General features: G+C 33.8%; 2 protein-coding genes across 3 annotated transcripts in view; one reads left to right on the top strand and one right to left on the bottom strand.

The window, feature by feature from the left end:
* Window positions 1–19,420, bottom strand: part of LOC136029390 (vesicle-associated membrane protein 7-like) — a 52,961-nt gene extending 33,541 nt beyond the window's left edge. The window contains exon 1 of the mRNA XM_065707725.1: window positions 19,320–19,420. The gene's annotated coding sequence lies outside the window, so the exon portion shown is untranslated. The remainder of the gene's footprint in view (window positions 1–19,319) is intronic.
* A 3,742-nt stretch (window positions 19,421–23,162) lies between these two features.
* Window positions 23,163–25,332, top strand: part of LOC136029389 (zinc finger protein 813-like) — a 31,751-nt gene continuing 29,581 nt past the window's right edge. For both annotated transcript variants that reach the window (XM_065707724.1, XM_065707723.1), the window contains exon 1: window positions 23,163–23,288. The gene's annotated coding sequence lies outside the window, so the exon portion shown is untranslated. The remainder of the gene's footprint in view (window positions 23,289–25,332) is intronic.

The raw sequence follows: 25,332 nt of genomic DNA, 5'->3' as shown, positions 1-25,332 counted from the left end.
CAAATTTAACTACCTTTTACAACAGCAAAAAAAAACCCTTAACTTGAATTTAACCACCACAAGTGAGTATTTTAGAACTTTTAAAAAGATAATTATTGGAATTTTGAAGTGATGGGTAAAGTTAATGTTTATGGACTATTCAGGTAACTAAGAAGTAGACTTAGCCTACTGTAACATATAGACCAGCCCCCTCCCCTCTATAAAATTCAGGACCAAATCCCTCATTCACATCCCCTTAGGAATCCTCAAATGTAGGACCAAATCTCTCATCCATACTCTTCTAGGAACTCTTAAATTCAGGACTAAATTTCTCAGTCACACCCCTTCAGTAAATTTCAATTTGAAAAAGGTTTGAATAAAATCATTTAGAATTTAACAGTCGCTAAATTTAACAAGTCTGCATAATCCTACGCAGTTAAAACTACGTGCATTTAGATAAGTGAAAGGTTACTTAACAAGTCAAGTAACCAGTTATTCTGACCCCTGAGTTTTTCAACAGTCTGCATAGTCCAACGCAATTAGACTACGTGCATTTAGATAAAAAAAATGTTACTCAACAAAGTAACCAGTTATTCTGACCTATGGGTTTTTCTCAAAACCAAAAGAGAAATCCTTGCCATAAGAATAGCTTTTGGATGCCAGACTAGTCACATGATTAAATATTACCAATAGTAGTGGAGGTCAACTTCCGCAGGTCACCAAGCCTGTCCGGCAAGTGTGCGCGTTGGATATATGAGCCCAACGCAAGGGCAAATAGTTAGTCTTAAGGAAGGATTTGAATTGTCAAGATGAATTTTGCTCATGTTCACCTTTTCATGCAATAAGTCATTGAAGCTGTTTTGTCAATAGTTGTATATTGTAAGTAAATAAACCTTATTGTATTTAATCATCTTTTGTCTATGTATTAGGGCATCAGGTACAGTTCCTCTAGCTTTCAGGTACGGTCCCAAGGGAATCTATATTTGTTTCAGGAGACCTCAAACAACACTGAGATGTTTCTGTCTCCCAGGTTACCGGGGATTATATACGAAGCCTTTTTATTTTATTAATAATTTAGCTCCCATATCCACATCAAGCTATTAAGACTTAGAAAAGTCCCAAGCAACTCCACGCAAAACCCCCTTTAAAATAAACTCAAAGATTATTTAACAAAACCACCCCGTAACATATGGCGCGGTCGGTTAAAGAAAGCAGCAAAAGGAACTGAAAGTACCTATGCAATAAATGCCTACTAACATAGACAAGTATGATTATCTACATTTTAATTTCGATTTTTAAGTGCAGTGCAATTTTACCTAGCTTTTTGAATTTTTAGGTGCAGTGAAATTTTATTTCTATTTTGCATTTTTTTTATATATATAGGTATACCCCATTCAAAAAATATTAAAATCTTTAAAAATTGAAATAAAACAGTAATAAAATTAAAAATTTTTTTGAGATTATTTTATACCGCATACTAAAACTACAATAAATATGGACCAGGAACAAGATGAAATATTAAAAGCGCAACAAATTATTGCAACTTCGGTAGAAATTGCAAAATCATTACCAGATTATGAAGGAGATACGGACGTTGATCAATTCAACATCCATTTAGGACAATTTGTAGAAATGACAAAAATTGACCTAAAAGTATTAAAAAACATGTTACTTTTAAGATTGAAAGGACAGGCGCTAACATTCCTAAAACAAATCGAAAACGCGATAGGTACAGAAGAAACCTCAGCAATTAACTCAATAGAATTATTGCAACAGGCCTTCCAGAAAAGATTCATTGACACAAGTTCATTGAATAAACTAAAACATGGCCTAGTTACTTTCGAACAGACCCAAAACGTTCGTGAGTACTTGCATAAGGTTAGAATTGCAACAGAGGCGCGATACGGTCCAGGAGAAGGGGAATTATATGAAAAAATCATACTAAATGCATTTAAACAGGGACTAAACCCAAAGTTATACCGCCTTTTGATAGCTAAAAATATTGATGACCTAGAACTAGCGGTTCAGGAAATAGAAAGAGCCGTAGAAATTGATTCGATTGTCCTGCAGCATCAAAAACTGTCAATAAATGCTGTAGAAAACAAAGCCCCTGTAAAGTCAAGAGATTCCTCTCCGCGATTTTTCTCCCGAGAATCATCGCCCAAACCTGTTCGAAATCAAATTCGAACCACCACACCACCAAGACAAGTACGTTTTGCCCCCAATAATCAATTAAGGGCACAAACTAACAATGAACCATTAAGGTGCTACACATGTAACCGATTAGGACACATCGCAAGAAATTGTTTTGCAAACAATAATAATCGACCAAACATTAGGGGAACGGGTAACCGTTTGTCCAGGGGGACAAACTATAGTGGGTACGCCCCAAGAGGTGATCGAGGAAACACCTTTGTAACAGGAGGTAATTATCCCACCCAAAGTCGAAATTTTCAACGCAATGCATATCAATATCGAGGAGGGTATCGTGGAAGAACAAATCAACCCAGTAATAGTTGGAACAGAAATACAAGAGAAAATTACATCAGCCGACGGCAACCATATAATAACTCCATCTCAAGTAATAACCAAGGAACCCAAAACAGAACAAATGAAAATTCTACATCTAACATCTGGGAATCCCAGGGAAACGATATAAGCCCCCAAAATTCGTAGGACCAAAATTTGGTGGCAAGATAATTTATAGGTCCCCTCCAGTAATAATACCATTTTTAAGTGCAAATAATAATAATATGTTACCAGTATTTGAGAATTTTAACGCAGGGAATATTTATTTCTCAGCCCTTATAGATTCAGGAGCAACAGTAAATGTGATAAATTCATCAGTATTTAATAAATTACCAAACTATATTAAACGACGAATGAGCAATATCTGTCCTAATTTGTCAAGTGTAACCGGACACGACCTAGATGTGAAAGGCACTGTGTATCTAGCCTTGCGCAAGGATAACAGAAATTTCTATACTCGATTTATAGTTTGTAAGAATTTTCCATACGAAGCAATAATAGGCGCAAATTTTTTAAAATCAAATAAAATATTATTAGATGTAGCAAATTCAAAGTTTATCTACCCAACGGACACCATATCAATGATAAATAACATACAAGCAAACAAAGTAAGGGAAAATATAGGTAACATGAGAGAGTATAGAAACAAACAAATTCAAGAAATTTGTTATTTATGGAAAAAACTTGAAAAAATAGAAATTCCAGAAGAAAAACCAGCGGAGAATCTTCTAAATTCAATAAAAGAAGAAAATCACGAAAAATATTATGGATTTGTAGTGCGTAAAACAAAAATTCCCCCTAAATCAATGCAGAGGGTCCAAATATCACAAATGTTAGAACCAGTTAATGATAAAAATGAAATTTGGGTAGCATCACCGTCGGAAAATCTCCCGAAATATGTAGTTTGTGAAGAACAAATTATAAATTACGAAAAGGGAGAAGGTTACATTTGGGTAACGAACACCCACGAAAACGACCTAATTACCCTAAGTAAAGGTACATGTTTAGTAGAGATACAGGTAGTATCGGAATCCGAAATTAATAATTGGAAAAATTTGGAAAAAAACTACGTGAATAATATTAATGTTTACGTTGACAGAGAATATCCACTGACGCGATCTCAATTCCTTGAGAAATTCGAACTAAGTCACATAACCGACGTGTCATTAAAACAAAAATTATGCGACTTATTATGGGAATATAAAGATGTCTTTTCAACATCTGAAGATGACATAGGACTTATCCCATTTTATGAACACGCAATACAAACCACGGGGCCACCAGTCGCAAAACAACCATACAGAATTCCTTATAAACATAAGGAATGGCTAATAAACAAAATACATGAACTCGAAAAAAATCAAATCATAAGGCCAAGCATAAGCCCATACTCTGCCCCCGTTATTTTAGTCCCAAAAAAGAATAATGATCTTAGACTAGTGGTAGATTATAGAGCTTTAAATAAACAAGTAGTAAGTGACAAATTTCCCCTACCTAGAATAGACGAAATTCTAGATTCAATATCAAATAAAAATAAAATATTTACTTCCCTGGATTTGACACAAGGATATCATCAAGTAAAAATAGCTGAGGGCGATGTTTTTAAAACAGCTTTTTCAACAACAGAATGTGGTTCTTATGAATACTTAAGAGTACCATTTGGACTAAAAACTAGTTCGAGTGCATTGTGTAGACCCCTCCTTCATTTACTAAGAGGCCTAAATAACATAATTCATTTTGTTGATGACGTCATAGCTATGGACAAAGACGCGGAGGACCATTTAGAGACACTAGCAAAAGTGTTTGGGAAATTTAGAGAAGGCAATTTAAAATGTAGACCAGAAAAAGTAAATCTTTTTCAAACAAAACTAAAATTTTTAGGAGTAGTTGTAACGCAAGGACAAATTTCCCCAGACCCTGAAAAAATAAAATCCGTTAAAAATATAAAGCCCCCCCAAACAATTAAACAATTACGAGGAATCTTAGGATTAATGAGTTATTTCCGAAAATTTATAAGAAATTACGCACAAGTTGCAAAACCTTTAACGGACCTCACGAGAGGCAACCCACAAAAAATTGTGTGGTCTAATACAGCTCAGAATGCATTAGATCATTTAAAAAAGGCTCTAACTTCAGAACCTATTTTATCCCTACCTGACTTCCAAACAGGACAATTCGTTGTTACAACGGATGCCTCAAACAAGGGAATTGGGGCGATCCTCTCCCAAATAATAAATGGGGAAGAAAGAGTGATAGCGTACGCTTCTCGCACCCTGACTGCTGGAGAAAGTAATTATTCTGCTACACAGCTCGAATTATTATCAATTATCCACCATTTGGACAAGTTCAGGCATTATTTGGTAGGCAGAAAATTTAAACTGCGTTCAGACCACAAAAGCTTGCAATATCTGCAAACTTTCAAAAAGCCAACGGGAATACTCGCGAGATGGATTTTGAAAATCCAAGACTTAGATTATGAATTTGAACATCTTAAGGGAAAACAAAATGCCCCATGTGATTATCTAAGTAGATTTCCAGATAATACCCCGGTAGAAAATGAAAATGAAGAAGTCAACACGATAAAAGCAAAGTACGTTCCAAGAAAGAAAGGTTTAAAAATGAAACCGGCTGAGAATAATTCAGTTGAGAAGGAACAGAAAGACAGCCCACTTTCCTTGAATTCTATAAAAATATATCAAAAGAAAGATAATACTTGTGCTGCTCTAATAGAATATTTCTTATATGATAAAGAGTTACCTGATGAAATGAAATCTTTTAAAAAAGAAATTGATAACTATTATTATGATTTCGACGAAGAAATACTATGTAGGATAATAACCGATACCGATAAAAGAAATCAAACTTCCGTTATACCAGTTTTACCCCAAATTCTGGAAAAACCCGCTTTTGAATTTTTTCATTCTGAAGTAGGTGGTCACTTGGGATTAGATAAGACATTTCATAGATTAAAACAATACTTTTTCGTTACTTCAGCCTTGACAAAGTTAAAGAATTATGTTAATAATTGTGAAACTTGTAATTTAAGAAAAAATCCTCAAGTCTACCCGAATCCAACGATAGGAAGAACGCCTACGGCCCGGTTTCCATTTGACATAGTCTCTTTTGATTTATATGGTACAAGTGGAGGATTACCCACTTCTAATGAAGGACACACCTGTGTACTGTCAGTAATAGATCATTTTTCTGGTTTCACTTTTGCTAAACCATTAAAAAATCAAAGCGCCTATACAACGTCGAAAGCTCTCGCTAAAATATTCCTTAATTTCGGTATCCCCAATACAGTATTAAGCGATAACGGCACTAATTTTGTAGCGAAAGTAACCAAGGATTTAATGTCTTTCCTTCAAATAAATAAATTGGTATCGACCCCCTATCATCCACAGGCCAATGGGAAAATCGAGAACAGACACAAACTATTTTCTAATATTTTAAGTATTTACACGAAAGAAAATCGCAGGGATTGGCATGATACCTTACCTTATTTAACAAATGTAATAAATACAGCTTACTCCCAGGTCATTCGCGATAACCCGTTTTACATATTATTCGGACGAGACTTTCGAATCCCTTATGATGAAATTATAGAGTCACGACAATTTTATAATGATTCTCAAGATTATAAACAAGAATTTATCAATAGAATGAGGAAAACTTATAAACTTGTAAAACAAGAAATAGAAAGATCAAAAAGAAAGCAAGAAGCAAAAAATATTCCTAATGTCAAAGGTAAACTCGATTTCCAAGTAGGAGATTGCGTTTACTTAAAAAATGAAAACAAATCGGACGGCAAGAAACTTTCGGACCGGTACCTAGGACCGTTAAGAATAATTAAAAGGTATGATAATAATGTTACATTTAAACTATTAAAACCAAAAACAGGAAAAATTTATAAAACCCATGTTAGTCGTATAAAAAGGGCAAAATTCACAGAAACATGGACCCCTCAACCTTCAACATCAAATACATCTGAGGACGAAAATCAACCACCTCGCTCCAGATTAAGTGAGCTTAAACCTTTTAATTTCAAACAAGGATATTTTGAAAACAGTAGTGACGAAGAAAAATTTAGTGAATTTCTAACCATGACAAATATGGTTACCCCCCCAAAAAGTACCCCCGTTACGCGGAGACGGAGGAATAGCGATTCTTCCTCCAGTGAAGAATCAGAAGAATTGGACTATACAATTTCTCCACAAACGCAATTTTTCCCGGATCGAATTTCGACACCTTTTCCACCAAAACGTTTCCCCGATGATTTGGTAAACCCTGTCACACCAATAGACAGACCCTTTTCATTACAAGATGAATTAAATAAGGCTATACAGACCCCTGGTGACATAGAGTCAGAAAAGGTCTACCAACCGCAGCGACAAACATTGCGGGAGGCCATGGATCTTATTAATTACCCAATTAAAACTAGACAAAGTACACTTGATACTAATCCAGCTACAGATGAACAACAATATCACGATATAACCGTCTCAAAGGCAAAACCAAAGGACTGGGTATCTTGGAAGGAAACCTTAATACAAACACTTCCTCACCCCCCGGAAGACATGGCTTTCAAGCAGTGGAGGCACCCCAAGAAGACATTTGAATCCTCCCAAAGCTCCCAAGAATCGTTCAATTCTCCCGAACCCAGAGATCAACAGGACGAGTCAATCAATAAACCCTCCACCTCACGAGGTGAAGAAATTTACGAAGGACAGGCTGGATCTACACCTAAATCTCAAACTTCTACTTCAAGAGAACCAGATACTAAATCTACAACTAGTTCCTCAGATACTGAGAGTGAATCAGGCACAAATGAGCCCAAAGATGTGGAAGGAACAAGACCACAGAGTGCGACTGCCCAGGCTAAAAAGGCACAAATTAAAGGTCAAAAATTTCTTAAAAAACAATATAAAAAGTTTGACTTGATATCGCTAGCGAAGCCAAAGAAAAAAAACGAGTCTACCGAAGAGAAGATAACAACAAGGTCAGGCCGAGTTGTCAAAAAACCAGATAAATTAGATTATTAATAAAAGAAAAATAAAAACCTACCAGTCCTGGATAAAATAAAGGAAAAAAAAATAATAATAAAATAATCATTTTTTTTTGCTAATTGTCAATTAATTGCGCTAGGAAACCATCCCGTAATAAAACATCCTTAAAAGAAAGTACCTTTCAGGAAAGCTGAAAGACTCCAAGTGAGAAATTGGCCTATCTTCAAAGAGTGCTCATTATTCTAAGTGAGTTCAAAATCACATTTTTGCTAAGATTAACCGCATGAGTGCAACTGCTTCATTAACATTTTTCTTAAAATAATTCCTTTAAGTTAAGGATTATCTTAAGGGTTAAAATTAGAACTGCCCCGTCGACTAAACGTTTCGCCAGATAAGTAGGCGAGACACTTCCTAATTCTTAAAAACTTTAAATTCTCTAATAATATAACCCGTAGCTTTGGTAAACTATATTACCACAAGTATAACTCAACAGTAACAAAACGTTGATTAGAAAGCTTATTAATATTGCTAAACCTTACACATAGACGACGATTTAGGTTTCGAAACCAGAATTACATTCGAAATTACAAGAAGTCTACTATACACGAAACCTGAATAGAGAAAGCGAGGCGCCCTTGCGGGTTGTAGTGGCAAGGCTTGACGTGTTTCAGCTTGCTTTGCCGCGTACTACCTGAGGGGACTCCTTGAAAGCTACTTCTTCAGTGTTACAGCCAGGGATAAAGTGAACAAGTGGAAATTATAATCCAAACTCCCCAAGAACCAATAGTCGGTGGTTGGTGCGGATGCTGCGTACGAGCCTTGTCCGGGTTCGTACGCTGTATCGGTACGAATTACCGATTGCCGTTCCTTCGTTGCTTTAACCAAGGCTGTACCAACCAATACCTTAATAAACACGTCATACGCGATTCTAGAAGAAACCAGTATCAAGGTAACCGCCAATTAACTTACTAACCTGCCTATAACTAACAAAAGTTGAAGAAAAAATATCATGCCATTAAAAAGAGCCTTAAGTTATCCCAACCTTACCAGGTTGAAGAATGGGGAAAGTTTTGATATAACAACTAGAACCATAAAAACTCCCCCTAGATACCTGAAAAATCGAACAGCTTGGTTTCCATGTAAAACACAAAGTTTGCCAAATTTGTCAGAAAGTGAACACAAATTATTAGACCAAGATTTCGAAAATGCCGTTAAGAAAGCAACAAGAGAATTACAATACCAAACTCTCTACAACCTTCTCGAAATTCCTGTACGCATCACTAATAAGATAATAACAAGAATTTTGTTCATCTTGTTATTTTGTTCATTTACACGCAAGATAAGAAGAGAAAACTTCCAGTATAAACAGCAACTTGCGTCTCAGACTTTTACGATCTTACTTAACAGAATCCCCCTCAAAAAATATCCTCTAGTTGCAACATTGATCAGCGAAAATTTTTGGAGAATCTATAATGACGGAGGCTATACAATCATATGGCCTCTGAGATTTTTGTCAATATTGATAAAAAGAAATACAAATGTCTTGTTGGAAAAACAAAACATACTAAACAAAATTTATAAAGACTACAAGAACCATTATTCAGCTAGTAATTTGATAAGAAACGGCCGAAAATTCCATATTTATGAACCAGATTACAATGAACTGAAACAAATAATCTTTACCTGTAGCGAACGCGATGACAACTTTGCGTCAAAAATAGAGCCTCAAACAGATATAATCGTATTTGAAAAATCAACGAACTGTAAGGACCCCCTATTTTTCCATAAAATATTAATTTTCAAAGTAATCCATAACGTGTCAGGACTCTTAACCTTAAAAGAACAGTGCAGAAGGCACGTCCGACTTCTTATGCGGAAAAGAAATATAAATTATACCCTGTGGAGCCTTCAAATACCTAAAATGTACAAAAATATCTTATGTTCGCGGAAGACAATTCAGAAAATAAAGGTCAAATATCTAGATTAACCTTTTGGTCAGCTCCTATTCCTAGATCGAAGGATTTTTTTTAACATATATAGGCGGACCAATTTTCAACGTGCAAAATAATTTCGACATCAACTGTGGAACAAAACTGTCTACTTTACAAAAATTTTAAACCTCCTGAGTAACAAACAGCTAATCCCACGAAATTATCCATGGAAACATGCCTAACTCCACCCAATAATTATTAATATAACCCAATTTAATTTTTTTTTAGAAATTGGACTGGTCTAAAGATATGAAGTAATGGAATCTCAGCCGAATTACTTCCTCGCAATCCAAGTTAAAAACCCTCAGATAAGGATGAATGCTTCATTAATGCAAAAACACGTAATTGAAACAAACCCTAAGTTAACAAAAGCCTTAATCAAACAAAACTCTTTCCATCTAACGTTAAAAGTATTGCATCTGAAAAATAATACTGAAATTGAACATGTAAAAAGTGCTTTTGTCAAAACCTTAGAAAAATATAGACAAAATTTCATAAATGAAAAACTTTATCTTGATTTTCAAGGCATCGGGGATTTCTTTGAGCAAATTATATATGCGAAATTAGAGAACGAAGAGGTAGTTAAAACGCGCCTAAATCCAATCATAGAAGAAATCTCGAAAGAAATTACCAAAAGCGGAGTACGAATTGTAAATCAAGAAAACTGGAAGCCACATTTAACGTTAGTTGACCTAAGAAAAGTAAAAAAGCTAAGGAAAGAGGCACGAAAACTTCACCCCTCCTTAACTTCCAATTTTAAAAACATGAAATTTGGAAGAGAACTTGTAAACGGGTTACAATTACTATCAATTTTCGGACCCAAAAGCCAAGAAAACTATTACGAGATAATAGCAGAAGTAGAGTTTGAACAAAACACCCCTAAATGCAACTAAAAGTAAAAAAAAAAAAAATAAAATAAAATCAAATGAAGTAAAAACGTTTCAGGAACAGAAAGGAGAACGAAACAGGAAATATATGGCAATAAGGTAATGATTCTTCAAAATAAATTACGCTTACCAAAAACTAACATTAAAAAAAAAAAAAAAAAAAATATATAACATTCGTATAACTAACTTAATTCATATACTTATAGTAAGATAAATATGTTTAGAAATTACCAAAATCGCCGGACCTGTGAACTTTACAAACTATTATAAATAAGTGTAATAGCATATAACACACGAAAAATCTAAACTTAACACTTAGCCTACTAACCTTTAGCCTACTACTTAAAAAAAAAAAAATTTTTCTCTTCGCGTAATTTTAACAAAAAATGTCCCAAAGGCATTTAACAAAATTCAATCTCTTACCTTATGCAATCTACATGGATTCATGACACAGTCCGAACTTTGAAAAATACTTCAAATATCAAGCTTTGAAAATACAAGCTTTGAAAACATATCAAAACACAATAACTATATTTGATAAACATTTGTTCACAAAGTATACTAATGTATCTCGCTTAGATAACAGAATATAGTCTTCCCATCTAAACAACTGAACAATGTATTGTAAAACGAGACTTTTATATAATGATAAAAGAAAACAACTTTCTTTTTAAAAGAAACTTAAACACTTAACTTTTAATTTAGTAGCTAACTCAAGTTAACTACTATATTTATTATAAGAACCAAAAATAGTCGCATCATTCTATTGAAATATTGCTACTTACAAAGTAAAACATTGTTCTTAATTTGACTGGGTCTCATTCCAAATGCAAAGTGCTGTAATAAAACCCTCAATTATAATCTACTTACATCTACCTGAGGTAGTGAATACATCAAATCTAAAGGTTTTTCGAAAAGCCATAATTATACGGCACATCTTCAACCGACAAGATAATTGGGATAAGAGAGTATTTCTGCATAATGAGAAGATGCTTATTTTTTTTTAACGACAAGATAATTGGGATATGAGAATATTTCTGCATAATGAGAAAATGATTATTTTTTTTTATTCAATCATTCTTTAAGAAAAAAAAAAAAAAATTAAAAGGAAACAAGTTGTGAAACTTTTCAAATTCTTAAACTAAAGTTTAACTCATTTTAAATAAGTACAATATAGATTTGTACTACAAAGGACTAGTAGCCTACAACTTATTAATTAAGTTAGGCTAAGACCCTACTAAATTTAAAAACGATTTAAGTCACAAGTCAAAGGTTGTCCTTCTTTTGCAACTAAGCCGGGTAGTTTTAAGCTAGAATGAGTTTAAATGCGAAAGAACACTTAATTTATCGAAAGTCAAACTATTATACATCAATAAGACACCCTCTCGAATTTGTACAAGTTTTGCAAAGGCTATAATTGTTTCTCAAAGTGCATACAAAAAATGGCTGTAATAAGTTAAAAACATAGTTACTAGGTCTTACAATCTTATAATATAATAATTATCCCTACTTTTAAAGCTCCAAACTACATTAACCACCCAACCATAATTAGATCTTACCCAATTAATGCCATGAATCAAAACTTTAACAATAAAATAAGCCTATCCTTCTATTACATATACTTAATTAGTAATTTAAGCCTCAAGCCGTATCAGACACACAAGTTGTTTCATACTATTTCATACATTTATCAGATATGTGTTTTAAGCAAATTTTTCCTTGTTTAGCAAAATTTTAAACAATTTTAGTTTTTAACTATTTGGAGTTATAAAGAAGTTTAACGGCGATCCTCTCAAAATACAAGTGCTATTAATTTTTTTTATATCTAGGTATTTTTGTAACTAAATAAGATAACTTTAATATAAATACTGCCAATGTCTATCCATCCCCCCCCCCCCAATGAGAGTAGAGAACATCTAATAGGTCTTGAGTTAACTCCATCCTAGACCTAAAACAAAACTTTAAAAAAAAAAAAAAAGAAAATCCCTAATAGATTATTAGCGAGACTAAGCTAGTACTTTAATTTGCTAAATACCTAATGATTGCACCCTTCAATATTATTATTTTATCTTCCAAAAACACACACCAATTATTAATTTTCTGACGAAAAATTCAACATTTTTGAGAAAAATACATGAGATTTTTGCTACTAGGTTCTCGGATCCGCCGAATACGATTGTATTATTTTCGTTAAGATTCTGTGATTTTTAGGGAGTGTTCCCCCCTATTTTCCAAAAAATCCTTGTTTTTCTCTATTTAAAATAGCCCCTTTTTCTGAAATGGGCGGTGCCAAAGATCTTCCGTAATGACACTTTAGTCTATTCAGACACGAGTCTTCATTGGAAGCATCTTTAATATTCTTTAATCCCCCAATTTAAAATTATTGATATTTTTTTTAAATTGATTTTTTTAACACTATATCGTAATGACAATAGCGTGTTAGCCCCTTGAGTCTATCTTCAAAAACTCCAATAATACTCAATAAATCTCAGCGTCACGCAATCCATTTTTTCTTTCTATAATTGATTAAATATTAATTACAGATAAGAAAGATGATCTTAACAATTTTGATGACCATGTGTATAAGTGCCCATACACAAGATGTCGTAAAGCATGGAATAATATTCAAACACGAAAATTCACTTCTAACTAGTAACAATGCTTGGAAAATTTTTATGAAGCTAGACCCTAAACCATTTGAAACATTGTTCCAACAAGTTATAAGACTAGAGAAAAATACATTTGACCTGAAAGAATCAATTTTTCAATTTTTAAAATCAGACAAGGGACTACAAACAAGCAAAAACAACCATAAAGAGAAGAAAGAAACATCCCCTAACTTTCCAAAAGTCAAAATAAAGAGAATAGTAGATGATTTTGATGCTAAAATAGCCGAAATCGATAAAGCTATAGGATTCGGAAAAACCATTGAAAAAAGAAAAAGGAGGTCAATTAACGAAAACCAAAACTCAGATATCGATAAAGAGACCCAGGATACAATTGAGCCAATAAAGACCCAACTTAGACAAAGAAAATTTTACGATGGACAATATGCATTATTGAACGAATTGCCCACAGTATGGAATTTCTTCAAAGAACTATGGAATGGACCAAAACAAATTAACAGGGCCGAGAACAAACAAATGCAAGAAAAAATAAATTTATCTGAAATAAAACCAACGAAAGTTGAAACAAGAGATATAACCAGTATTTCCCCAGACACACAGCAAACCGCTACAATTGAAACCCAAACCACGAGCATTGTATCTGACCTCGTAACGCGAACAAATAAAATACCAGAGATAATAAGAGGCATAGAAAATATTGAAGTGGGGTCAAATTCCACTAAGGGTACCAGCAAACCGAAATACAAGTTTAAATGTCAATACTTTTGTAGAATAATAAACGTTACAACGGAAGCTGCCAAATCAAACACAACCTCCCTTATTCCACATACCGAAGAAAGCACGAAAGGATTAATGGAAATCCCCAAAAGCACCTCAAAAAAATACGAAACGACTACTTTCTGGAAATACGATACTCAGAACGAGGAAACAACGGCAGAAACTGATTTTACTCCAACAACAATCGAAACTGAACATACCCCAATAACAGAAGTGGAAGAAACATTCCCCTCGTCAAACCCCACGACAACTGACCCACAACCAATAGAATTAGACACTTCGATATCAGAAATTACTACAACAATTGTCCCTAGTGTACTAGTACCGAGTAGGAATGATAAAATTTTAATAACAGTAAGGCAACCCTATCGGTCAACTAGTTTAATTTGGACGTCAAGCAAAAAAGGCAGAATACAAGTTAGATGGCAAATCCCATTTGTCTACACCGATTATAGTAGAACAGAATGCATGGAAGGGGACAAAAAATGCCAAGATGAAAACCACTGGAGAGAATGTTGGACTATAGATGGTAAAAAAACTTGCGCACGACTAGCAATGGCTGACGAACCAGCGAAGACTGAATTAGAACCCCTCCCGGAATTAACTATGGAAAATGCTCATAAAATATCAACCCACCAGGCCTTCCTCATATTATATAGACAGAGATTGGAAGCGTTATTTGAACTATTCAATACAGAAATACAAAAACTTAAACAAAGCACTACACGTATATTCGAAGTATTTTTCCGAAGAAGTAAATATAAACGATCAACAAGTCTAATCCCAATAGTAGGAGAGCTTGCTTCCCGACTATTCGGTTTGTCAACCGAAGAAGATTTAAATATACTAAGAGATAATGTTAAAAGACTCAACACAGCCATGAATACAACACTACATGTCCAAAAAATACAAGCAAGCATAGCCAATTACCAAAAAGACAAAATCGAGGCTATATCCAAGAAAATATCAAGAACAGTCAGCACAATGAACTATCTAAAAAATGAGGTAGACAGAGTAATCTCTGATTCCAGCCTAACAATGGTGTCACTAGACATTGTTATTATGTCTTTGTTGAACTTAGCCACTGATGTCAGTAAATTTGAGTTCGCGTTATTTGAGTTAACAGGAGGTACTCTTTCTTACGACTTAGTGGATCCCTCGGATCTTAAGAACATCCTAAACGAAATAAAGACTCACTTAACATTTGGTCTCCACTTACCAGTAGAACCAGAAGTAGCTAACTTGTTTTTGTATTATACAAAACTAAAGGTGCATATTACCGAGATCAATGAGCAACTATTTGCTGTAGTCACAATTCCTTTGATTAATCAACAATCCATATACGACCTATACAAAATATCTACATTTCCCATCAACATTAAAGAGACAAACTCCTTCATGAGCATCATCCCAGAAGCGGAATATATGTTAATAGATCAAGATAGAAGAAAATACGCGTTAGCAAATACCGAAGAATTAAAAGAATGCGTGTCATTTAAAAATTTGGTCTGCCAACTTACATTACCTATATATAACGTAAAGATAGGATCATGCATGCTAGATCTATTCCTAAAGGAATCGCAGCAACAAAATATTCCTGATTCTTGTGAAGCCTTAATAGGAAATACCAAAAGAGAAACTTTCATTAATTTACGGAACGACTTATGGTTATTTACAGTACCTAAAAAGACGGTGGGAACTCTATCCTGTTATAACAATACAGAAAAAATTGACCCCAGCTATCGAACCGAAATATTATTACAGGATGTTGGGACTATTACAATCAAACAAGGTTGCAGACTTGTAACTAAAGAAACAACCGTCCAAACACCTCTAATCACAACCAGCACTAACGTCATGAGCCCAAAAATAATAAATTTTCAAGGAATAAACTTGTCCTTCACGATTCCGAATATAAATGATGAAGAATCTAAAACATCCATATGGCCAAAAATAGAAAAGATCAAAGGTACAATGCAATTAACAAAAATAAAGGAAGCGTTAGATATGCAAATACCCTTATTCACTAACGAAGACCAAAGATTGAAATACGTGGAGAGCCAGTACGGTTTGTTCTCACCAAACTCATGGTATAATATTATAATCACAATATTCATGGTATTTCTTATTTCACTAACAATAAGAGCGCTACTAACAATTAACTATGGGAAAATACTGAAGAGAAAAAGGATAAATACTGATGCAATTGAGGCACAAGAGATGCATCAATTGAATCCTAATGCTCCTGATGATATTTAAGCCATTTTAACAGGGAGGATGTAATAATCCGGGGAAATTAAGAGGTCTTTCTCCGTACGTAACATCCTTTCCCTACTGTAGAAATATTGTTGGTGTATAACAGCTAAAAGGCTATGATACAACAAACTGTATTACTTTTTGGCATATACATCAAAAATACTCTTGGCAGAAAATCTTTATGTAGATATAGACCTCTAACAAGAACGAAAAAATTCGTTCTATCTTTTTATGTACAAGAGATTTAAGAGGTCATCTCTTGTAATTTTGCTGATCTATTTCAAAAAAAGGGAAAAAACGTTCCGAGGCGTGATAATTGAAAGGCTATGATGCAAAATGTATTACTTTTCGACTAATCACGCATTGGAGGTTCAATTTTTTTTATTAAAATATGATCTAAAACATTAAGACCTCTATATAATCTTACATATATATATATAACCCTCTTTAGTGCCGTGTTCTTATATTTACATGTAATCATAATAATATAGTAATAGTGTAGTACCAATATAACTATTTTCAGCTGCTATATGACCAAACATATGTACCTGAGAATTATTAGAATTTAAAACTTCTTTTAAGAAATCGTGCATTCGATTTCACTTTGAATGTTGGAAAAAAAAAAAATATATATAATATTACTGTTATGCAATTATGCACTATTATTATGCAATTTAAAATTGCAATAATGCTTTATATTATCGTATCACTAGTACCATTTTATATGTTAACAACATGATTCTGCTTGGAAATTTTTATTACAGAATTTGGCATACTACTAACATTGGCCAACAAACGTCATGGTCAAAGACTACAAAACACCTATCATGATTTATCAACCACCGAAGAATGCCCAAGACACGTCTGATTCAACCAGAAAACTATCACCCATCTTTCATTTCTGACTATACGATGTAGACTAGAGAAAACGAAACATCCAGCCAGCGGGTACGACAACATACCCACGCAAAAACACCATTAGTAAACCCGATTCAATATGGAAACCCTCACACACCTAATGAAGTTTTAGAACAGGAGACCCAAGTAAGGTGTTAGATAGTACTCCAGTCTATTGAATTAAATTAAGATAACGCCAAAGACAATTAAGATAACGCTAAAAATGCAGAAGAGAGCGGGAGCAGGACAGAAGAACTGTAGTACCGGCCGTACATTTGTACTTAAACTGCTGGGGATAAGTGATTCTGAGTCCCGCGCTTCCCATTTTGTAAAAGCGTAAAAACAAAATCTTTACTTTTGCTAAATGGTGATAAATTAGAAAATGACAATATATTTGTTCAATCAGTAAATAGGGCAAGGACACGAAAATTGTGATTGGTGTGAAAATAATATCCAGAACTAATAAGTGATGAACCTTTAAAAAAAAAAGTGCCAAATAGTGAATAATAAATTTAAGTAAATAAAAGTGCCAGTGAAAATCTTATATTACGTCGTGTATTTTTATTCTTATTGTTAAAATACCTGGGATCAATTAAAAATCAGATATAACAGTTAAAACTTCAAATAAAAATGAACAATTGGAACCAGGTATTCGAGTGTAATAACAGTTAATGTCAAGTGTTGTGTTTAAATAATTTTTTTTTAGTGCTAGGTGCAGGACATATATATATAAGGTGTAGGAAAATATTTCTGAAAATTTAATCATCATTTACAAGGTTATGGAATTATAATAAAAATTTTTTATAGACAATAAGGAATAAATACAATATTTAAGGAAAGAGATTAGACTGATTGATGGGGACATCAATCTATAACGGGAAAGGGGATATGTAACATATAGACCAGCCCCCTCCCCTCTATAAAATTCAGGACCAAATCCCTCATTCACATCCCCTTAGGAATCCTCAAATGTAGGACCAAATCTCTCATCCATACTCTTCTAGGAACTCTTAAATTCAGGACTAAATTTCTCAGTCACACCCCTTCAGTAAATTTCAATTTGAAAAAGGTTTGAATAAAATCATTTAGAATTTAACAGTCGCTAAATTTAACAAGTCTGCATAATCCTACGCAGTTAAAACTACGTGCATTTAGATAAGTGAAAGGTTACTTAACAAGTCAAGTAACCAGTTATTCTGACCCCTGAGTTTTTCAACAGTCTGCATAGTCCAACGCAATTAGACTACGTGCATTTAGATAAAAAAAATGTTACTCAACAAAGTAACCAGTTATTCTGACCTATGGGTTTTTCTCAAAACCAAAAGAGAAATCCTTGCCATAAGAATAGCTTTTGGATGCCAGACTAGTCACATGATTAAATATTACCAATAGTAGTGGAGGTCAACTTCCGCAGGTCACCAAGCCTGTCCGGCAAGTGTGCGCGTTGGATATATGAGCCCAACGCAAGGGCAAAGAGTTAGTCTTAAGGAAGGATTTGAATTGTCAAGATGAATTTTGCTCATGTTCACCTTTTCATGCAATAAGTCATTGAAGCTGTTTTGTCAATAGTTGTATATTGTAAGTAAATAAACCTTATTGTATTTAATCATCTTTTGTCTATGTATTAGGGCATCAGGTACAGTTCCTCTAGCTTTCAGGTACGGTCCCAAGGGAATCTATATTTGTTTCAGGAGACCTCAAACAACACTGAGATGTTTCTGTCTCCCAGGTTACCGGGGATTATATACGAAGCCTTTTTATTTTATTAATAATTTAGCTCCCATATCCACATCAAGCTATTAAGACTTAGAAAAGTCCCAAGCAACTCCACGCAAAACCCCCTTTAAAATAAACTCAAAGATTATTTAACAAAACCACCCCGTAACACTACCTCTATAGCCAGAATTGTTCTTAAATCCAAATTTAACATTATTTGCATTGGAAATGAACTTTACTTTATAGGCATACCAGCTAAGGTATATGTTTGCAAATCAGAAGTGAGGAGGGGTGAAGTTCATTTCTGACACAAACACATGTTAAATTTGGATTCAGGGTGCAATTCTGACTGTGGAGGTAAGTTTACTTCTAAACTGCCTCAATATAATTTTATGGAAGGTGCTATAAAAGCTAAGTAGATAAAAAAAAACAATACAAAATACTAAACAAGCTACTTTTGACCGTCTTGGAAAGGGGTTACCCAAATCAGAAGAAGAAGGAAACTCATGCCTTATAAAAAAAACACAAACCAAAATACTCAGTAGGCTACCAGCAGAGATGTAAAATTGGGTATTCTTCGTAAATCAGATGATTCACTGATTCTCAAAATCAAATGTGATTAATTATTCAATTTTCATACACAGTTTGACTTACAGTTAGTTCTAATTTTATAGTTGTGTCCTATGCTGTTTAAACTCTCATATTCTGCCTTATTTGAAAATGCAGCCACATTTTGTGGCACTTTCAGTTTAAAAATTTCGAAACATATTGCTACAGCCGAAAACCATGTAATCCTCAAAAACATGAGATGCTGTATGAAAACGTTCTCCTAAGATAATGAGTAAATTTAATTTTCATGCAAACAACTAATATTTAAAAATAAGCATATAAAACCATGTATCATAATTGGAACCATTTTTAACGCAGTTTCCAACTAAAACTAAACTTTATGCAGCGGGGGGGAGGGCAATCCCTTGCCTAAATAAAACGCTATGACCCACTATGTTATACCAATATCAAATTCATAGTGAAGCAAATCTATAGAACCTATAGTAATAGTAAATATGCATTCCATGCGAAATTTCTACACTTGTTAAAAGTTTACCTTTTTCAAACATTTGTTTACGGAAGAAAATATTACCTTGTGACGTTGAAGCATCGATATTAAAGATCCAAGACGATTGCTTATCTTTTCAAAAGTATATGAATTTTATTTATTTACAGCAGCGGGCATTTTAAAAGCATTAACTTTTGATTAAATTTATTTGGCTGTATAAAGGCTATCATTTAACCATATTCCGTTTTTTTCAACAAGAATGAATGGGACAAAGTGATTAATTCATTCAAATTAAATAACTCAGCAAATCTTAATTGCCCTGTTTTGCCAACTGTGTGGTCTGACCACTATTCAGTTATATTTTCCAAATTGAATTATGCAGTGCACACATTCTACTCAAAGTTGCTTGATTTGGTTCTCCCGTTTTCCTTGACTCAGGCACAAGTTCTTCCCGTTTCTGTTGGTGCTTTAATTGCATCTGTTAAGAAATTGAAATCAAGCTCCGTTGATGTTGACGGAATTAGTGCTTATCATCTTAAAGTAAATTAACAGTCTTTGTTTTTCCATTTACTGTTGCTTTTCTAAATTTGTATTTGTTGTTCTCTTGCTCCTGATAGCTTTTTGTGCGGAACTGTTGTTTCCGTTTTTAAGCGAGGTAAGAGTCCATTGGACTGTCCTTCTTACTGGCCGATCCCGGTTACTTGTGATCTTAGCAAAATCTTTGAATATATTTTTCTTCCTTTAATCATTTTGAATGCAAATTTTGGGAAGAACGAGCTTGGTTTTCGGTCTGGCATCGATTGCCAGCATGCTAACCATGCTTTGGCTTGCTTAGGATTAAGGATTTTAGCGACATTCGGGTGGCCTATTTCCGTTTTCGTAAATATCTTCTCGATCTTCCTTTTTGGTATAGGAATAGAAAAATAATAAATAAGTTTCAACTTTCGAATATTACTGAAAAGCTGAAAGGCTGACACAAAAAGAGTTTGGAAGCAGCGTATCAGCGTTTGTCGCTTCATCATGGTTTAATTCGTTGGTTTCATTAGTTTTATTTATTTAATGTTATTGTTGTTTAATTGTCTTTGGTGATTTATTTTTTTTTTGTGTGTGTGTGTAATGTTACTGTTGATTTTTGTTTGTGTTTTTTCCACTATTTATCTTTTGATGTAAATGAGTTATAAATAAATGAATAATAGGGTGATGAAACTGAAACACCTGGGCCCAGAACTCAGAACAGTCTTGGACGGATTGATGATAGACTTATCTATCAACAAGCGAAATGAAATCATTTTCACACAATCCTATAAAAAAGCTCATGGCAGATTTGCCTCTCACTCTGATTACCTGTATTAGCTTTTTCTCTAATTAGCCATGGCTCGATGCCAGTAACTTGATTTTAATTTAAATTTTGATTTTAATTTTGTTAGTGCAACTGTCTGTTTTGTGTACTCTCCATACAACTCTATATCTTAATTCTGCCTTATGATGGTTGTATGAAAGGATGGATATGAAATAGGCTCATCTATCAACAAGTGATATGACATCATTTTGAAACTATCCTTAAAAAGGCTTATGCCACATTTAATTCTCACTCACATTATCTGTCTTGGCTTTATCTCCAATTACAGCAACTTGATTTTAACTTTATTTTAGTTCCTCACCACAACATTCATTCCAGTCCACTTCAAGGAGTCATCTCCACTGATTATCAGTATCATTTAATTCAGCAAGTGGAACAGCCCTAAGAGGTATCTCTGCAAATTTTGGTCTGAAATAAAAATTCTATTGGAGAGAGAATTCTCAGTATTATAAGAGAGTCATAGCGCGTTTACAGGGACGAGTATTCCCGTCGCGGACAAAGGAATTCCGGTCCACTTGAAAGGATTCCGTTCGTGAATCCGGGTAGAAAAAAAGTCTAGCGACCAGCAAGGATTCCTTTCACCGAGACCGTTTTTGACCAATTCTGCTTGATGTGTAGGCAAGAAGAACGAGAATATTTAGAGTTTTGTTGATTTTGGCCGACAAACAAATAACATGTCAGTAAAGAATCATCCCAAAATTACTCATTTAATCTGTTTGGTGCAGGACAAGCCTGGTATTTATGACACTGCTCACCAAGACTACAAGAAAACAAAGCTAAAAGACTTGCTTTGGGCTGAGATTTCAGAACAGCTGAATGAACCAGGTTAGGAAATTGGAACTTTTGGGGATGGTCTACAGGCTAAAGTATGCCCTATAGTTCTATTGGTAAAATTCTAGTTAATTGACTTCTTCCTATCTCAGAAATGGTTTAGATTAAGAAAATGAAACTTTCAGGGATGAATCTACAGACTAAAGTATGTCTTGGGAAGGTATTTTGAAGCAACTACATCCACTCCTTCTCCCTCTAGAGGGCCCTGACCTTTAAAAATGTGTGTGTTATAAAAGTGAAACCTTGCGAAATAGATCTTCTGCTTAATTGAAGTACAACAAAATTGTTTTCAGCTTCATAACTTTGCTCAATTCCATTTTATAAGGTTTTAAAGATATGCAAATACACTTCCTAAATTTTGAAAAAAAAAAAAACATTGATACGGCTCCAAATTCTACTCAAATAACAGGAATTGCATTTTCAAAACTAAAGGCAGCGAAAAAGGAACTAGTAACTGAAAATTATGGTAAAATGATGTTTTGTGGGAAAAGAATCTTTTCCCACTTTTCCCTCTGTGTGTAAACATAAATCCTGTTTCCGAGACAGGATTCCCGTCAAGTTTTCCTCTCTGTGTAAACTCAATGGCAAGAGATAAACGTTTTAATACCGACCTCGAAGCAGTTTTAGGAAAGCATTGACAGCGAAGTCTTATTTCCTCCTTCGCCCCAATTGAAAGATCTGCTTGGCTCAGCTGAAAAAAAAAATGCCCAAATTCCACTTGGTCAAGATGGAGATAGTAAATACAATTGTTAACGTTGACGCTTAGGAATATTACAGATGAGCGATTTACCATTATCTTAGCTTGATAGCTAAGCATTAGGTAAAGGATTTGTGGCTTATATCACATAGAAATCTAGCAACACTATAATAATTACTCTTACTGTTGGAGAAAGAATTCTCAGCTTTATAAGAGAGTCGATGGCAAGAGGCAAACATTTTAATACTGATCTCGCCCCAATTTTGGGAAAATCTTATTGAATAGAAATTCTGGTATTTACCGGAGTTCTGCCAAATTGGTCTCCACAGGGAAAAAGAGATCTCTCAAATATCTTGGAAAGAAGATATCTGATACATTGTTCTCTTTATTGTAATTTTCTTTTCCGATCGTCTGCGTGTTGTGCGTAGCGTAAACTTTTTGCGTCTTGCACGTAGCGCAACACGCAATAGAATAGACAATAGATGGTACAATTTTGGCATCAATAGTACAATTTTAGGGCATTTTGCGGTACTTTTTCTACGAATTCGTCGGCAACAATGGATGAACGTATTTTTCAAAAGCTGCGGCTGTTTTTTTGTTTCATGTTTGGCAATGACCAAATACATTGATAAGCTTGCTTAATTGAGAGTTTGAACTAATAGTCTTTTCCTTTAACAGGTAGGCCTAATTTAGTCATTATGATTTTATAGTTTTGTAGAGGTTAGGCTTTAAAAATAGCTTTGATTAATCTTTGCATAAGGATTGACCTAACCTAGAAGAAAACATGAATTAGGCCTATTAAAGAGCAATTTGTCTTCATTAAATTAGCTATTCAAATATAATCTTTCCTTTATTTTTTCCTCCTTCCCTCCCTAATTTGGCAAAATAGGTAAAGGTCTGGGAATAGCTTCTCTTTAGTAGATGACATAGGCCTACCAGAACAAAAAGAGAGACATTTTTATTTTCACTTTTCTCTCTTTGCATTTTGGACAATTAACCCTCTGCTCCCTTCACCTCTTATGGTCTCATATTGCCTTAGGCTAGCCTATTAAATGAAAGTTTGTAATGATTGACTTAAGCTGATTAAAAAATAAATAAAAATAAAAAAAGAAAAGGGAATGCAATTCCTTATAGGTGCTGTAAATTTTAAAGTAAGCATATCATCCAATTTTTTCAAGGTTTATATTAACAGACTATTCAGGTAGGCCTAGCTAAGAATTAAATATATGACCACAATCAGAATTGCATCCTGAATCCAAATTTAGCATGCATTTGGATAAAGTTCTAGTTAATTGACTTCTTGCTATCTCGGAAAGCATTTAGGTTAGGAAAATGAAACTTTCACAGATAGGTCTACATGCTAAAGTATGTCCAAGGAAGGTATTTTAAAGTACCCACCTCCAATCCCTCTCTGTCTAGAGGGCCATGAAATTTGCCTACATGACAGGTCTATACCAATTGAAATTTTGACAAAACAACATTTTACCTGAATTTTCAGTTACTAGTTGCTTTTTCTCTGCCATTAGCTCTGAAAATGCAATTCCTATTATTTGAGTAGAATTTTGAGCCATATCAATGTTTTTATTTTTCAAAATTTAGGAAATGTATTTGCATATTTTAAGACCTTATAAAACTGAATTGAGCAAAGTTATGGAGCTGAAAACAATTTAGTTATACTTCAATTTAGCAGAAGATCTATTTTGCAAGGTTTCACTTTTCTAACACATATATTTTTAAAGGTCATCAAAGGTCAGGCCCTCTAGAGGGAGAAGGAGTAGTGGAAGTTGCTTCAAAATATCTTTCCAGGACATACTTTAGTCTGTAGATTCATCCCTGAAAGCTTCATTTTCCTAACCTAAACCCTTTTTAAGATAGCAAGAAGTCAATTAACTAAAATTTTACCTGCATTTGATTTAGGAGGAATTTGCAAAGAGAATAGAATTGGTCCATGGCACTCAAATAACTGCTGCCAATGGCTGGCATTTTTGGACTTGGGAAAATAGCTGATACCTGTGTTAAACATATTGTTCCAGAATTTTATATAGCCTAGAATCAAAATAAGACTACAATAATGCAATTAAAGTATGCAGTTTAGTCCCCAGACTAATTTGAAATTTATTAATAAATAAATATATCAAAATCAAATGGCTGGGTTTTGTTCACCCACTAGCCTAATAAATTTCATTGTTTTTGAAAACAATTGGAAGTCTGAGATTCATTTGTGTCTTCCCTGCAAAGTAGCATACTCTTCAAATGAAAGCTAGATTTGCCAACCTGAATAATCATTATTGCTCTGGAAATAAAATTTAAAATAAAAATTTCTTAAATATATACCAGCATATTAAACCTTTAAAAAATCAATATAATGCAAGATGAGTAGCCTCATCATACTCATAAGTAATCTCATATATCAAATTACTGATTCAATTTGAAATTATTATTCCACTTTGAAAAGCATTCTAATCATGCAAAAAAATCTTATAAAATTTCAAACAGTTGTTCTTGCATAACATTTTAAAATTTCTTTGTTACTGTGCATTTAATTTAGTTTCTGAGAGAATTCCTACAATTGTTCTGTGTTTATAGTCTTAAAAATAAAAAGAAAGGTTTGATAACTGTTATACTAATTATATCTTTGAAATGTGAGGTTTTAACCCAAATTAATTTGATCCTTGAATTTATTTTGTTATGTACAGCTGTTAATGAAATCAGTGCAAAAAGC

This window comes from Artemia franciscana, chromosome 7 (genome assembly GCF_032884065.1).
Source record: "Artemia franciscana chromosome 7, ASM3288406v1, whole genome shotgun sequence".
Taxonomy (NCBI): domain Eukaryota; kingdom Metazoa; phylum Arthropoda; class Branchiopoda; order Anostraca; family Artemiidae; genus Artemia; species Artemia franciscana.
The sequence above is the reverse complement of the archived record's forward strand: the minus strand, read 5'-3'. Positions and strand labels throughout refer to the sequence as shown.